The 5,888-nt window shown below is 49.0% G+C and overlaps 1 pseudogene; it reads right to left on the bottom strand.

Annotated features, from left to right (window-relative positions):
- Positions 1 to 352: 352 nt before the first annotated feature.
- Positions 353 to 1,404, bottom strand: LOC121532938 (annotated as a pseudogene).
- Between the last annotated feature and the right edge of the window lie 4,484 nt (positions 1,405 to 5,888).

Below are 5,888 nucleotides of genomic sequence, written 5' to 3'. Positions count from 1 at the left end.
ACCCTCTCCAGGATACCGTCTCCAACTACACAGAAGTTACCTTACTTCCACCAGTCCTCTCCCCCGTGTGCTGCCCTTCTGGCAGCTTTATGGGCCTTCCACAGCTGGTGAGCAATCCGCCCTTAATTACTCACCAGCTCCCAAACAGCCCCAATTAGTCCTGTCCGGAGAGCCCGTCGAGACCTGGCACGTCCAGCAGATGGAGCCACCGCCTCGTGATGTATACTCCATCTGTTACCAGGCCTCGATGAGTCTCCCCCTGGTGGCTGACCTGCTTAGCTCTTAGGGGAGGGGACGGTCCTCAGTGCAACGTCTGTCTCCCTTCTCGATAGGGCATCCGCGTTTCCATGCTTCACCCCTGACCTGTGCACAACAAAAAAAGAGAAGCGTTGAAGGGACAAGAACCACCTGGTGACCCGATCGTTTGTCTTTTCCCCTGGCCAGGGGATCATGGTCCGTGATCAGGGTGAAGTGGGTACCTAACAGGTAATACTTGACAGTGTCTAGCGCCCACTTCACCGCCAGACACTCTTTCTCAACCATTGAGTATTTTTTTATCTCGGTTCTTTCCAATGACCCAACGACCCTCTGTCCTCCTGTTTTACTGCTCTGTCCTTCCGCACCGTTCTCCGCCGCTGCTCTACCCTCCGCCAGTAGAGCTCTGTCTCTGTCCATAGCGAGCCTATCCCTGGCCACCTGCGCTTTCTCCTTCTGTATCAGTCCCCTCTCTCTCTCCACCACCACCTTCTCCCTCTCCAGTTGGGCACGTTCCCGGTCCAGGTTGGCCATCTCTCTTTCCAGCCCTGCTTGCTCTCTCTCCAGCGCCATCCGCTCTCTCCCCATCACCTCTCGCTCACCCTCCAATGCCGCCCATTCAGTCTCCAGCGTCGCCCTCTCGGTGTCCATCTCGTCCAGGTCGCAGTGCATTTCCATCACCCCTATCCCCCCCATCATGGCTCTCTTCCTGTGCCTGCCGTCAGGGAGAAAATCACTGTCGCTGGTGCCTGGGGGGAGTGGGCCGATGATGGGGGCTGAGCCTGCCAGACGCCCCTCCATTGCATCACTCATCAGATCGTACCAACGCCAACTGTGGGGGAACACCTGCACCCCTGGGGGAGGTTACTTCAGCTCCTTGTATCTCTTCTTGAGATTTTCCCATTCTTTCATTGCCTGACTGGCAGTCATCTTCCCCTGCAAGCCCATGTGTTTGAGGATGGCCCTCCAGGCCAATCGAGAGGCATTTCTCCTCCCTGTAAACATGTAGCGATTTGATACGCGCAATTTCACAAAGTCCATTGTTTCATATTCAGACAATTTGTATGTGTATTCTGAATTCACTTTCTTTTTACTTTTCTTTTTTTCACAATTAGAGTATAGCGGTAGCGTGTGTTCGATGTCTTCCATGGTAGCATCCATTTTAGCTAGCACTGCAAAGGGACCACAATGGAGTGCACTTCGTCTCTTCCGCCCTTCGTCTCTTCTTCTTCGTCCGGCTCGTATCTTTTTTTTCAACTCGTGCCCCCATAGGGCTGCGAACAGTGGACAATCCCGTCCCACTAGGATAGATACCGGCAGCTCTGGTACTGCACCCACCATCATCTGGCAGCTCCATTGTGGTGTCACGATGTTGGTCCATACGGCGGGATACCGCTTTGTGTCACCGTGAACACAGGAAATGGACATCTCCCTACCCCGTTCGGTCTCCTGTTTCAGCAGGCTCGTGGTTTACGAGCGTAACCATGCTTCCGGAATCTAATAGTGCTTCCGTGTCGTGTCCGTCAACCTTCACCGGGACCATGGGTACAGTTGATTCACAGTGCGCCCAACAGGAGGTGACATAGTTCACGGCGTGACCCACCTGGCCTCCGGTGCTAGCTGATGGCATCGACTCCTCTCGAGCAGGGCAATTCCAGGCAATGTGCCCCCGGGCGCCACATTCAAAACACCCGTCTCTCCACGGGTTTGCGGTCCCTTGGCCCTGCCGCCTGTCGGTTCGGGGTACACCGCGGTGGGGTTGTCCTTCCGTCCCATCGCACAGGTCGCCGACTCGTCCCGGCTCCCACTCAGTAGGGCCTGAGTGTTCTGATGCGTCTCCACTGCTTTCAGGAGGCCCTCCAAGGTCTGGGGCGCGCATAAGCTCGCTGCCCTCTTCATGTCGTGGGGTAGCGCCCGTACGAAGCGATCCAGGACCACTTTGTCGAGGAGGGAGAGGGTGGATACGTCGGTTAGGAGCCATGCCCTGGTGACGCGCAGAAGGTCGCTCATCTGGGTTTGGGGGGATGCGTCGGGTACGAACCTCCAGTCGTGGAACCGTTGAGCACGATGGGCCAGGCTGTACCCGTAGCGGCTGAGTATCTCCCGTTTGAGTCCATCGTAGTTAGACGCCTGTTCATCGTTCAGGTCCCAATACGCCTTTTGGGCATTTCCAGAGAGGAACGGGGCCAGCAGACTTGCCCACTTCGGCCTTGGCCATCCTTCCCATAGCGCTGTCCGTTTAAACGTACAGAGGTATGTTTCAATGTCATCGTCTTCCGTTAGCTTGATTAAAAACTGGTTGGGATGGGATTCAGGAGACGCTCCTCCTTGCAGCTTCCTGACTTTCTCCATGAGGCAGAGGTTTTGTAGTCGCTGTTCCTCCAGCGTTCGTTCCTGAACCGCCTGTTGTGCTTGTTGGGCCCGGACGAACTGAGCTATCAACTCGTCCATGCTGATGCGGGGTAAACATCACCCCTGATCTGACCACGTTATCAAAATGTACGCATTCTCCACCACTTGTGGCAGATCAGGGGGTTGGGTCAAGACGTTTACACAGATCAGACACGGACAGAGTATGATTAGCTCGGTTTCAAGGGTGTTTATTAACAAAATAATCCAAAGAAAAGGATAGGTCTCCCCCATGAGACACTCTCCAGGATACCGTCTCCAACTACACGGAAGTTACCTTACTTCCCCCAGTCCTCTCCACCGTGTGCTGCCCTTCTGGCAGCTTTATGGGCCTTCCACAGCTGGTGAGCAATTCGCCCTTAATTACTCACCAGCTCCCAATCAGCCCCAATTAGTCTTGTCCGGAGAGCCCATCGAGACCTGGCACGTCCAGCAGATGGAGCCACCGCCTCGTGATATATACTCCATCTGTTACCAGGCCTCGACGAGTCTCCCCCTGGTGGCTGACCTACTGTACGCCACACCGTACACTCCACAGAGCTGGGCTTTACGGAAGAGTGGCCAGAAAAAAGCCATTGCTTAAAGAAAAAAAATAAGCAAACATGTTTGGTGTTTGCCAAAAGGCATGTGGGAGACTCCCCAAACATATGGAAGAAGGTACTAAAATTGATATTTTTGGCCATCAAGGCAAACACTATGTCTGGCGCAAACCCAACACCTCTCATCACCCCGAGAACACCATCCCCACAGTGAAGCATGGTGGTGGCAGCATCATGCTGTGGGGATGTTTTTCTACGGCAGGGACTGGGAAAATGGTCAGAATTGAAGGAATGATGGATGGTGCTAAATACAGGGAAATTCTTGAGTGAAACCTGTTTCAGTCTTCCAGAGATTTGTGACTGGGACAGAGGTTCACCTTCCAGCAGGACAATGACCCTAAGCATACTGCTAAAACAACACTCAAGTGGTTTAAGGAGAAATATAATAATATAATATTTATTTACAGTGAGGGAAAAAAGTATTTGACACCCTGCTGATTTTGTACTTTTGCCCACTGACAAAAAAAATATCAGTCTATAATTGTAATGGTAGGTTTATTTGAACAGTGAGAGACAGAATAACAACAAAAAAATCAAGAAAAACGAATGTCAAAAATGTTATAAATTGATTTGCATTTTAATGAGGGAAATAAGTATTTGACCCCTTCTCAATCAGAAAGATATCTGGCTCCCAGGTGTCTTTTATACAGGTAACGAGCTGAGATTAGGAGCACACTCTTAAAGGGAGTGCTCCTAATCTCAGTTTGTTACCTGTATAAAAGACATCTGTCCACAGAAGCAATCAATCAATCAGATTCCAAACTCTCCACCAAGACCAAAGAGCTCTCCAAGGATGTCAGGGACAATATTGTAGACCTACATAAGGCTGGAATGGGCTACAAGACCATCGCCAAGCAGCTTGGTGAGAAGGTGACAACAGTTGGTGCGATTATTTGCAAATGGAAGAAACACAAAATAACTGTCAATCTCCCTCGGCCTGGGGCTCCATGCAAGATCTCACCTCGTGGAGTTGCAATGATCATGAGAACGGTGAGGAATCAGCCCAGAACTACACGGGAGGATCTTGTCAATGATCTCAAGGCAGCTGGGACCATAGTCACCAAGAAAACAATTGGTAACACACTACACCGTGAAGGACTGAAATCCTGCAGTGCCCGCAAGGTCCCCCTGCTCAAGAAAGCACATATACAGGCCCGTCTGAAGTTTGCCAATGAACATATGAATGATTCAGAGGAGAACTGGGTGAAAGTGTTGTGGTCAGATGAGACCAAAATCGAGCTCTTTGCAATCAACTCAACTTGCCGTGTTTGGAGGAGGAGGAATGCTGCCTATGACCCCAAGAACACCATCCCCACGTCAAACATGGAGGTGGAAACATTATGCTTTGGGGGTGTTTTTCTGCTAAGGGGACAGGACAACTTCACCGCATCAAAGGGACGATGGACGGTGCCATGTACCGTCAAATCTTGGGTGAGAACCTCCTTCCCTCAACCAGGGCATTGAAAATGGGTCGTGGATGGGTATTCCAGCATGACAATGACCCAAAACACACAGCCAAGGCAACAAAGGAGTGGCTCAAGAAGAAGCACATTAAGGTCCTGGAGTGGCCTAGCCAGTCTCCAGACCTGAATCCCATAGAACATCTGTGGAGGGAGCTGAAGATTTGAGTTGCCAAACGTCAGGCTCGAAACCTTAATGACTTGGAGAAGATCTGCAAAGAGGAGTGGGACAAAATCCCTCCTGAGATGTGGGCAAACCTGGTGGCCAACTACAAGAAACGTCTGACCTCTGTGATTGCCAACAAGGGTTTTGCCACCAAGTACTAAGTCATGTTTTGCAGAGGGGTCAAATACTTATTTCCTTTATTAAAATGCATATCAATTAATAACATTTTTGACATGCGTTTTTCTGGATTCTGTTGTTGTTATTCTGTCTCTCACTGTTCAAATAAACCTACCATTAAAATTGTAGACTGATCACGCACAAAATCAGCAGGGGATCAAATTATGTTTTCCCTCACTGTAAATGTCTTGGAATGGCCTAATCAAAGCCCAGACCTCAATCCAATTGAGAATATGTGGTGTGACTTAAAGATTACTGTACACCAGTGGAACCCATCCAACTTGAAGGAGCTGGAGCAGTTTTGCCTTGAAGGATGGGCAAAAATCCCAGTGGCTAGATGTGCCAAATTTATAGAGACATACCCCAAGAGACTTGCAGCTGTAATTTCTGCAAAAGGTGGCTCTACAAAGTAGGGGGGTGAATAGTTATGCATGCTCAAGTTTTCTGTTTTTTTGTCTTATTTCTTGTTTGTTTCACTAGAAAAAATATTTTGCATTTTCAAAGTGGTAGGCATGTTGTGTAAATCAAATGATATAAACCCCCCCAAAATCCAATTTAATTCCAGGTTGTAAGGCAACAAAATAGGTTAAATGCCAAGAGGTGTGAATACTTTCGCAAGCCACTGTATGAACTGTAACTCAGTACAATCTTTGAAATTGTTCCATGTTTCGTTTATGTTTTTGTTCAGGGTAGTTTCAGTATAGTTTTTGATTTTCAAACAGGTTTGTTGATTATTTTATTTCAGTTTACTAAATTGTTTTTTCATGATTAGTTTTCGTTTTAATTTCAGTTTTTGTTTACTATAATAACCTTGCCACACAC

The sequence above is a fragment of the Coregonus clupeaformis genome, chromosome 20 (assembly GCF_020615455.1).
Source record: "Coregonus clupeaformis isolate EN_2021a chromosome 20, ASM2061545v1, whole genome shotgun sequence".
Taxonomy (NCBI): Eukaryota; Metazoa; Chordata; class Actinopteri; order Salmoniformes; family Salmonidae; genus Coregonus; species Coregonus clupeaformis.
This window is presented reverse-complemented; position numbering and strand designations above follow the sequence as displayed.